This window comes from Hesperophylax consimilis, chromosome 9 (assembly GCF_061612785.1).
Source record: "Hesperophylax consimilis isolate HC1 chromosome 9, BYU_Hcon_1.0, whole genome shotgun sequence".
Taxonomy (NCBI): Eukaryota; Metazoa; Arthropoda; class Insecta; order Trichoptera; family Limnephilidae; genus Hesperophylax; species Hesperophylax consimilis.
In genome coordinates this window covers 4,921,502-4,933,998 of record NC_142844.1, presented here as the reverse complement: position 1 = coordinate 4,933,998, position 12,497 = coordinate 4,921,502, and positions in this window count along the sequence as shown.

Genomic DNA, 12,497 nt, shown 5'->3' with positions numbered 1-12,497 from the left:
ATTTTGTGAAACTGAAGGTATTGTGGAGGAGACGGTGGGGAAGAGGAAGGTTAGGGAGTACCTGGCTATTCAGATCTGGTCACCAAACACAGCCAAGGCCATTATAAGCAACGTTTCATTTCTGAATTGTGGCCTCACTGGTACGATACTGAGAGTATCTTCCTCTCCACAATGTGCCGGGTATGTACTAAATAGATTCTGAAATAACACAAATTAATCAGAAAAAAAATAAACTGCAATCTAGGATTTGAACCCGCGACCTCCAGTATGCTAGTCGAGAGCCTTACTTTTCGACCACGGAGGAGGTCAAACACAGTTTGAAAAATATATTTCCTATCAAATTTAATGTAATTAATTAAAATAATAAAATAATCAGGTCTCAATACCTCAGTAGACAGATTATTGCTCCGGTAAATCAGAGGCCCTGGGTTCGCGAAGTTGCGACCGTTCATTTTCATTTTCTGTGTCTCGTTCTGTTTCAAGTTTCGTTTAGATGTATTAATATTGTCTTAATCTTCAATGAATAAATATCGAATTATATGTACGTATATAAATGTAGAAATCTTCCACTGTACTCCAAAATAATAATAAAAAAACATCAACAACAACACATTAATTTCATTACATTTAAAAAAAGCATATTAATTAATCTATGACACTATTTTAAATGCATTAAACGGGCATGCATTGGATGTATTAGTAAGGGTTGCTATATGGTTGCAACCTATGGTATCGCCTGTGGTCGCAACTTGGAACCACCGAATAAATAATAAACCTAGAAATGTGATGCACACCGTTTTACGTAAAAAAAATATTTTATTGTCATAAGACCATTAATGGGCCCTTTTGTTTAATTAATTTCACCAGAAGTAAGGAAAAAATTACCTTTCTTTTGGATAGGCAGACAACACACTGCTATTTTTTATTTTATTTTATTAAAATCAAATTTAATCATGTAATTATTAAGTTCTGCAAGTATTTGTTGGTTTTTATTATTGTTACAGCTGTTTCGACTTTCAAGGCCATTTTCAAACTGTCAAAACTGGACTTGAAAGCCGAAATAGCTTGTTTCATAAAAGATTTGTAACAAGGTGTGTGCATCACTTTACTTACATCGCATCTAGGGTCTTGGTGTGTGGGACCTTTAAGTACCTACACATTGTCCTGTGCTATTGGTCAAATTGACAGCCCTGGAATTTTGACTTGGAGAGTTGCCAAACCTGAGGGAGCTAGAATCTGTGATTTGCATTGGAAGCAGTGGCATTTTTTGATCACCAGCCCAGAGCAGTGGGCATTCCTCTTGGGTGAGGTTCAACGAACACATTCGCCAATTTTGTGAGCAATCGCTTTTGCATATGGAGCATTGACCATTGGATTGATTGAATCAGATGACATCTGCCAATCTTGATTGGTTAAGAGGGACCCTTTTGGAGACCAGCAGCACGAGACTATTTTGCAATGGACTACAACATTATTTTTTGGACAAAATATAAACTGGGACAGTTGCTGTGAAGAACCGGAATCTACTACTTCGCATCAAGAACGAACTGGTATCACACCTTCATTTTACCTATGCAAGTCCTTTGCCAGACAGATTTAATAGTTGGATGCTAATTAATTTCTTTTTTATTATGTCTTTTTTGTTGAAATAACAGTCTTCTTAAATATTTTTTTTTATTTCCATATAATAAACTCAACCTTATATTCATTTTTTGCCACTTAATCCCACTGTAACAAGCTGTAACAAGCTGTAACAATAACAAAAACCAAAAAATACTTGCAGAACTTAATAATTACATTATTAAATTTGAATTTAATTAAATTTAAAAAAAATAAACGAATACGAAAAACACAAAAAAACATTGGAGGGGACCCACCCTTTCCCAACGGCTGTGTGAGGAAACTGATTGTTTAACCTCCTTAGCCGCACACGTCAGGACACAAGAAATTTTGTTTGTAAAAAGAAGCCACATTTATTTCAAAACGATTCTAGACCCTCTAATGTCCCAGGATGCATAATTGTTAGTACGAATCGATGTATGCATACTTACATTAAAAGGAACACAAAATAAGGACACACCTAAAATGAAATGAAGAAAGAAAACAATATTTACAGGTGGAAGTATGATTGAAACATAAAAATAAATAAGCCGCGTATCGAGGACAGTATATATTTAGTGAGCCCAAGCACCCGCGTCTCTCGAGAGTACCCTCGAAGAAATGCAAGCACAAAAAAATAAAATAAAAAATAAACTACTATCTGTTCATATATTCAGTGGTTGAAACCAAAGATATTAGAAGAACGAGATGTGCTATGCGCAGTTCGTACTGAGTGGAATTGTTTTGCCGAGTGTCGCCGGTTTTGTTCACCAATACTACTGCACACCTTCGCTTGCGCTAAGGTATCCGCACTAATACATAGAACAGATTTCTGTGCGTACACGTCCCGATACCGTTCAAAGTACCCTAATTAGGTAGTACTCCGGCTACGGTCCGGCGGCCAACATAGCATATCTCGTTCTTCTAATATCTTTGGTTGAAACAGTAATAAATCTGCAATGGGTGTAGTCATGCGTTGGTTTAAACGGGTTTTTTTAGACCCAGTTGAATAATGACGTTAAAACGAAAAATGTAGACGAACTCCAAGAGGCGCACGTGCGAAAATGAATGTATTCTCTTAAACTAATTTATTTTCGCGTTAGATATTATTATATTTGCATGTTAAAAAATGCAAATGTTGGTATAATTAAATTATTGGTAGGCTATTTTATTATTCTTATACTATCAGAATAAATATTATATTATAATAATTAAATACTTTGTTTCCATCACTTTTTAATCAATAATAATCTATATGTTTCAAAGCCAATGGCTTCTTCGTCAAGATAGTGAAAATTAACGAATTTAAAAATAGATAAGTATAGAAGAATAAAAATATTGGCGTTGGTTTGGCAAACGGGTTTTTTTAGACCCAGTTGAATAATGACGTTAACATGAAAAATGTACCCGAACTCCAAGAGGCGCACGTGCGAAAATGAATGTATTATTTTAAAATTATTTAATTTCGCGTTAGATATTATTATATATGCATGTTAAAAAATGCAAGATGTTGGTATAATTAAATTAATGGTGGGCTATTTTATTATGCTTCCTACTTTACGACCAGCGTCAGCAAATAAAATTTAAATTTTTATTTCAAACTCGTGAAAATTCTCGTGGATTCTGTAAATCTTCAGCTGTTAAAAATTTATCAGAATTTTTATGAGTCTGGAAGATTAAAAAGGTTAAATATTAGTCTGCACCAGAGGGATGGGAATCTAGTACCTACCTATTTATATAGAGATTGTCTTATGTAAATATGAACTCATCAGGCTAATTTGTTTAGTTCAGGGAAAAAGTTACTTTTACCCGTGGAGTCATTTTATTCGCTTTTCGGAACAGCTCATACGGTGTCATAGAAATCGTTTTGTCTCCCTTAGAAATATCAACTAAACGGTATACATTATTTTTTTCGTTTAGATCTATTAGTATTACGTTCTTTGCTTCTTCGCCTTTAATTGGTAGAAGCGGCCGTATGAATATGAAATTTTCGCCATTTTCATATCAATTTTTTGAAAAGTTTCGATTCTAAATGGTAACTTCTCATCAGAGCAATACTACTGAGAAATTTACATCAATAAGAACTTTATTTGGACTATACGTCAGACTCCCCTATTAACAAGTACAATACATTTTCAATGGTTATTATCGAATATACACGGTGTCCGGAAACTCGTAGTACAAGCGGGAAACTGGAGAATCTACACCACATGGGGAACCCAAAAAAACATAAAGTTTTTTGATTTGAGCATTTTCAAAAAAAAAAAAAAAACCAAAAAAAAATATTTTTCGGCTATTTTAGGGTTAAAGTTTTTTCTGGTGTTTAGGGTTGAATAACAAATGTTTTAACCCTGCAGAGCAGAAATATTTTATGATTACACCGGGTTAAATGAAGGGTGATTTCAAAATAATGCTTCAAATCCGAGTTTCTTCATTTATTTTACTTTCAAATAGTTTTAATTAGTTGGGTACTTTGATCTTCAGTAATAATTTATAAGAATTTGATTAAAAAAAAAATCAACTTGAAACTCGATTTACTCGATAACGAAAGCTCAAATAAAAAAAAAATATACTACAAAATCGACTCCAAATGTGATGTAGATTCACCAGTTTCCCGCTTGTACTACGAGTTTCCGGACACCCTGTATATCATGTAAAATAGCAGATTGCGACTGCACCACCCTCCCAGTCCTGCTGGTTTAAAAACTAAAATAAATATTTTAATAATTAAATACTTTGTTTACACCACTTTTTCAAAGTTTTAAAGCCTATGGTTTCTTTGTTAGGATAATGAAAATTAACGAATTAATAAATAGATAAGTATAAACGAATAAAAATATTGGCTTTGAAACATGTGGATTATTATTTGTTATAAAGTGGTGTGAAGGAAGTATCAGGTTAGTCATTTACATTAGCAGTATCACCAGCTCCAGCTCTCTGTAAAGATCCTGTTCGGTGTATCGGCTCATCATCGGATCAACAATATTTTTGTTATATTTCATCGTTACAAAAGGAATTCCAATACCGTTGGACTCCCCTTTGGTCTGATACAATATGACAATAAACTAGTTGTTCTGTAAACCTCGCGTCGAAAACATACATTTGTGATTTTCTCTTATTTTATCAAAACCAAATTTTCCCATGAAATCATAAGATTTGTGAGTAGGTAGTTGAATACCTATCTACTTTTTTTAATAAACACGACGCCACGACTGAAGTGTGCACGCCTACTATGAATTTCTATATTTTCAACCCAGATCAGTAATGACCCGCGAGCCGTGAGGGCTGTTGAACATTCACACGGATCTCGGCTCACCGGGTCACTGGCTCGCCGGCTCACTCATTCGCGAACTATGGACCTAAAAAGCCCTAGACAGAACATTAATGCGATTTTTTATGAATGGCATTGAAGTCAAATCTATGGTGATGGGAAATTGCCTGGCAGCCATCTTGTATGACTACTTTTGAACTGATTTTTATGCTAATTGATATATAAATAATGAACAATTATTATTTTATTTTTGTATTGTTAATGTAGTTATATCGGCTTAAGATATTTTTTAGTATTTGAATACAAAAGGAATGAAATACCTCATTAAAAAAATTAAGTAGATTTTAGTATTTACATACATCTTCCACCTCACCTAGCGGCTTCAAATTGTTGTGAAGATCGATCATGATCCGTATAGAGATCCGGTTCACTGAGCCGAGTCGTTCGCGAACGACTCACTTCTAATTTACCCAATGTATTATTGCATGCACTAGTGCGCAAATACGTTGATCTACAGCTAAACTCGTACAAAAAATCTGGTGCTTTTCATAGTCCGTGACATTTATTTATTTATTTATTTCTATATAATATTTACAGTGTTCACATCATTATTTATATTTGTACATGATACATTTCAAACTTATAACTATAATATGTTTTGTGTGAGGTAGGTTTGAGAAGGTGAAACTGTATGTGAGTAATATTGTATGTTTCGTGAACACCTCACTAGGAGAACCTGTGCTGAGGTGTTTACGTGGTTATGTATAGGTGTGACAAGTATTTATGTGTTGTAGAAAAAAGTTTTTATTTTTTACAAGTTTTAATTTTAATTATTATTATTTATTTTTTTTGGTATTTGTAAATTGAATATTCATAAAATTTTAATAGTTTTTGTAAATTGAATATTCATAATAAATATGTAAAAAAAAAAACACTATAAATATATAAACAAGATGTTCCGTGAACAGTAGACCTCGCGACCAAAAATGTTTCCAATTCTCACCTATTTAATGTACGTACGTCAAAGGGTACGAAAGATTTATTCGTGTACGAAAGTGGTAGCATGATTACGCCGACATATAAATGGGTAAGCCTGCTTTGTTATTGCGTTTTTTTTTTACCAGTAACCTTCCTTCAAGTAACTTATTTCATTTATAATACTCAAAGGTCATCCAGTAGTTATCTAAAAAAGTACCCTAAGTAAAATAGTAAGGTACTACATTTAATAAATCTGTAGTCTTATTTCGTATTCTAAATTTTAATAAATAACTACTGAATATGACTGAAGCGGTTTATTATAACACATCCAGAAAATAAATAAACCTATAAAATACAACAGAATGTTTTACGAAAGGAAGGTTCGAGAATGTTATGAAGCGCGTCACGTAGGCAAACAATTCGATCTAGATGTCAAGGTTGTTGGTACTGTACTGTCGATTTCCTTCCCGCTGTCGCTTATATAGGTGAAAAATAAAACGTTCTCGAATATTCCAGTTCCTACAGTAACAAATATTAAAAAATAAAAGAAAATCCAAGAAGCTTGTAGGGCAATTGCCGAAACTTCTAGAATCTAGAATGACGTTAGACTCAAGTATTGGGTACCACTACAAATCAAAATAGAAAATTTCCTCTGCAATCATAAGAAATTGGAAGTAGATACCTAACTACTTTATTAAAAACCATTATAATTTGTAACTATTTTTTTTTAATTTCAAACGAGGAATTATTCAATTTACCAAAGAAACTTCACTATTTCAGTTAAAATTCTATTTTCAAACTTTCTTCGGGCAGTAGGTAGGTACCACGATATTGAAAAAATTCGAATAATAAATACGAACATTTCACACTTGAAAAAATAATCTGTGCTATTTAAACGAACCTGAAACTCACCGTGAAACGGAAAAGGAACGCACAAACAAATTTACATACAGGCGAAATGTAAAACTGCCTAGTTATAACCTGACTTCTGTTTCAGTCAATTATTATTATTAACTACTGTAAAAATGTGATAAAAATAACAATTTTTGTGTATTTATAAAAAAGAGGACAACTAAGCCGTGTGTACATTTTATCTTGTTAATGCAATTACGGTTACCGTTAGACACTTGCGCACGTAACTGAATAAAACAGTTCAATTTAATGGAAGTCAAGCTCGATTTAAGTCATAAAGTTGTATTATAATGAGTTCATTAAATTAATTCATTCAGTTTAATTGGAGTTCAACGGCAGTTTCGTAAAACAACTAACGCAGTTAATAAATGGCTTCTTTTGCATTTAAAAAACAAATTAATTTGGAACACTGTGAATTAATTACTTCGCAGTTAATGACTCTGAATTTTTGAGTGGAAAGAATAATTTTATAACTATCTTTATACCCGACTTTGAACGAGATTTTAATTGAAAAATTTCGCGTCTTGTTGATAGTTGAATGAATATTTTAAGGCTCGTGGCATGAAAAAGATGCGTGGAACTGAAAAAAATAAGATTGAAAAACTATAAAAATTTCATGACGCCAGAGCTCACATTGGGAGTGATAGGGGGCAAGTTTGGAACATGGCTGGTCATATCTGGTCACTAAACACAGATATTTCTAGCAAAATTTTGACACTAAATTGTGGTATGTTACTAGGGTATCGAGTATTATATAGGTATAGAGTATCTACTATTTTGTAACTACTTTATTAGTAGTTAAGTGACAATTTAGTATCAAAAATGGCCACATCAAAAAGTCATTTTTGAGAAGTTGGCGAAAACTGATATTTTTCCTTTTTTCAATAGGTTTCAGTTTTATTTGGCCAATTTTGAAAGTAAAGTAATCGCAGATATTCAAATAAAAAATAATTGCCTGTGTTGTGGGTCTTTTGGATTTGACCATTTTTTTATAATAATCGTCGAAAATGTTCGAGTTATTATTTTTGTATACGTCGGTTTTACATTTGACATTGACATGCGACTAAATGAAAATTAGTTTTTGAATAAATTTTATAAACTATGTAATAGGACTTTTTTCGAGATTTTGGCAAAAACTACTAATTTTCTGGCTGTTTTTATACTTTCCTATATATTTATATGCATTTTTTCTAGAGGTTTCAATTTTAATTGGCCATTTTTTGGATTTGATTAATTTCCATAATAATCGTCACATTACATACATTTCTATTTCATTTAAAAATGTTCGAGTTATGATTTTGTATATGCCGGTTTTACATTTGCTATTGGCTTATGGCTACATGAAAATTAGTTTTAGATTCTAATTGTTGGTATATGTTTCCAAGAAGCCAGTGAAAACAAAGCAGTAATAACACTTGTGCGTGACCTCCATGTGGTGTTTGTTTTCTCAATGGCCCATGATATTTTTGATATCACTTATCGCCTTTCATGCACTTCTCAGTTAGTATCAATCAATAATGCAAGCAAACGGGAAGTGAGATTTCACATAATGCTCTTTGCACATGCCATCCATTACATAGTCAAAATTGATCGTTCAAACACATTACGTAGTCGAAATATAAAATGGTCCTTATTGTTAGCCGTAATAGCAATATAAACTAAACATAATGAGAAAATAAAATCACTTCGATAGATCAGTTGGAGGAGCATTATTGTCGTTACACTATGCTTTTTTCGTACCAGTCCCCATACACAGAAACTACATCGGAACCAATATTAAAAATCTTTGCTTTACAGAATCATTTTTTTTTTATTTTTTTTTTTAATTTTTTATTTTTTTATTCATGAAATATTAATGTGTACAGTTTTTACATGCTTTTCGACTACCACACTAGACACACGCCCGTATTATGGTAGTCGAAATTTATATACATAGGTTTATATAATTATATAAATGTAATATTTGATAACTTGTTAATCTAAGTATTTTTTTTCTTACATGCAATGTATGTGTATAATAGGTGACACTTTTACTGGTTCCCAGTTCAGTAGATTGCTCAAGTGTACATCAACCGTATTTTAAACTGTTGATATTAATGAGATAAAATGAACACAATCAGCAAATAAATAGGTTACTTTACTTGTTAAAATAATGAAAATAAAGTAGAAATTATGAAAATGAACTTGTTGAAATAATGAAAATAAAGATTAATTAATTAATTATTAAACTTTTTTCTTTACAGAATTGAATGAAAAACAAAAATGACTAATAAAGAAAATGAGCTTAATTTAATGATGGCAGGCATTCCTTGAAAAAGTTCCTTCCCTTTATAAATAACCAATTTTTAACACTTATGACATACAAATTGTGAGTTTTTGATTTTCTGATATCAATACTCAGCGAGTTGAATATTTTGGGAGCAATATAAGAAAACTGCCGCTGGGCGAAAGCTGTTTTCGTTTGGGGAATTTTACATTTTAGGTGTGACGAGTAACGGGTGTTAATTTTTTGTTGTGTTTTATTCACCAAGTCATTTTTCCGTATGTATATGAGAATGGTCTTTACAGCGCCCTTGAGGTGATTTCTCACGAAAACGGCGCTATATAAATTAGCCAAATATTATATAATTGTCGAATATCTAATATTTTGAGTTTTCTAAAAAGTGGTTCTGATGGGTTTGTTGGCTTACATTTGAATATTATCCTTAGTAACAGTTTTTGAATAAAAACCATGGGATGAAGAATCGTTCATCGAATTATTTTCATACTGTGGGTTAGATAGAATAATATAATAAAAAGCTCATTTGCCTTTGTCGTCAAGAAATCATAAAAAACGCACGTGAAATTTACAATACCGAACAGTAATGCACGGTCACAATCAGTAATAAACATATATCATAGTCTTTTTATCAATATTCGGTTCAGCACAAATTTCTTAGGTATATAAATTTAAAATCGAAATTCCAATTGAATACATTAATCATGTCAGTTCGATAAATCAATTACACCTAATAACACTGTCTGACAAGAGAATTATGTCACACCTGGTTGTATTACACCGAGTCCTTAATAACTTAATTGACAGCCCAGCCACCATCGCCACTATAAAATTCCATGTACGGACTAGGAACACAAGACAAAATGTAACATTATTCTATAATACCTACCCTTTTTTAACTATTGAAGTTTATACTAGAACTAGAAATGTCTTAGTAAAGACGGATCTCCAGCGACAATATTACCGCAAACAATATATAATTAAAATTAGTGTTTTATTATTTTTTGTTTTGTTTTTGTAACATGATATAATGATATCCTCACTGGGATCTCCCGTGCTGATTGAACCAAATGTTTGTGCAAACTTGAAACATTGGTGCAAGACCACGATGTTTTTTTGTTGTTTCTTGTTGAAACAAACGCTCACCTACCCGACTTTAGTAAGTCTATAAGAAATATAAAAAAAATCAAAAAAAAAACATACAAATAAACAAACAAAAGAAAAAACGTTTCATGAAGTGTGACAAATGAAGGCATTTAAAAAGACTATAAAAAATAATAAATTAATTAATTTAAAAGTAATAAACAAACTGTTAAAATAAGGACACTGATAGATTATTTAATTACGTGGCTCCTACTCGTATCAATTCTTATTTTAGAGAACGTTAAATAAAGAGTTTAAAAAAAATAGATAAAATCAAATAAAAACAACAAATTTAATTCGAAACTTGATTAGGGACCATAGAATTGTTTTTCTGAAAGTATTAAAAAACGATAATCAGATTACTTATAATTTTCTGGGTTACTCATTTGTTAAGTCAACTCACAACGTGTCCAATTAAAGAAACGAGTGACGAAAAAAAGCTGGGTGCTAAAAATCTTTAAAATATACAGAGCGCATAGAAAGTATCAATATTTATAATTTCGATATCAGTCAATAACTAGATAGAGAGAAATTAATTCGACCATCTCTCCACTGTGTCTGCGAGGTTGACGGAAGAGAGTAATGGCCTAAATTATTGGTGCCTATATATTTTTAATGCCTTTTTTAATATTTTTCATTTATATTTAATTTGATGTTTTTGTCCAAATAAACTAATTTTTAAACAGGTAAACAATCTTAAGTTATGTATTTATTATTATATGCTTTTTATTATATTCATAATTTGTTCTAACTGCCCGGACTATGGAGGAAAGATCCCGAACCTACAACCAATTATTGGGGAATGTTGTAAAGAGAGGTGGAAAATAGAAGAGCAAGAGAAAGGTTTAGATGTAAGTACCTGGCAAATTAAGATCTGTTAATAGATCTATATTGGACAACCATTTTGGTTTCTTGACAGTTGCAATTGCAACTATACCATATTTGAATTAAACCCCTTTCATATTAAAGACTAAAAAAAAATATTTTTAGAATATTAAGATCCCAAAGTGCAAAGAAAAATATTTAAAAAATTCGGGAAATCCAATAATCAAATTACTACTTGATAGGCCAACTCATGGCGGACTAGAATATTATAATACGCCTTCAGAAAAAATCAAAAGTTACGAGCAGTTTACGAGATATTAACACTTTTATGCAATTCTAGAATATCCACACCTTAGATCAGTTTTAAATGCCATAGCTATATAATCCCATATTCTAATTTTAATACTCGACTCTGAATAACCTAAATATTGATCACAGTCCTAAATAAAACTAATAGTTTTTACGCCTTTTGTAAATAACGACATTTTAGCCCCATGCATTGGTTAATTTTTTTTATTGGCTAAACTAAACTTAGCTTTGACTCCAAATAATGTGAAAATGGTCAATTTGTGCAGCTTTTAAAATTACACGAGTATATATTTTTTTAAGATATTACTATTTTACACCTCCATTATCAAGTAGTTAAAGAATATCAATTGCCATTATTACTTCGTTTTTATTCATCAACTATGTAAGATATCGTTTTAATAACATTTACGACCAATAATGCTGTGTTTATGTTCGTCATTATCAACTATCAACAATATCCTAAAGAAACTGTTTTTTTGTATTATCAGCACGTGCAATATTTTACACGCGTGGCGACCTCGGGACGCCGGTATTTTGATCGTGACCCAAATGCATTTCAGTGCAACAGACGAAGGTTACCGTAAGTAGGCTGCAGTCAATGGGCAAGTGCCTACCGCCTGCAGTACCTGCAATAACCAGAATCGGCTATTTGTATAGCACCGACAAAACATTCCTAAACAGAATTATAAATTACCATGTAACGAAGTAATCTGGTTTTCCTGAAAATGCCAACGAGGGAAAAATGAATATTGCGAATTTATTAAAAATCTCAAATTATTGGTATTTAATGAATTAACATGTTTCCTGATAAACTTTTAGTACATTTCTAATATTTTATCACGATGTCGGAACACGTGTTTGAAGATTTTTGTTAACAAAATTATCATAATGTATTCGTTGTACTCGACCATTTTGCATTTAGTCAGTCTGTAATTTTTTTGCGTGTTATGTGTCCGGTGAGTCCCATTACGATGGTGGCCGTGTTTGATAGTACTTTTTTATTCAGCCAGAGCGCAAGAGGTTTGCGACCATCAACATTATGCGAAGTCTATTTACTGTTCACAGAACTACTAGTTTTTAACAATGCATTCATTACACATTGAAAAAAATCTTTTCATATTAAATAAAAAAATCACACTTCTTAATACACTTACACAGCTTAACAGATAATATATATAAGCC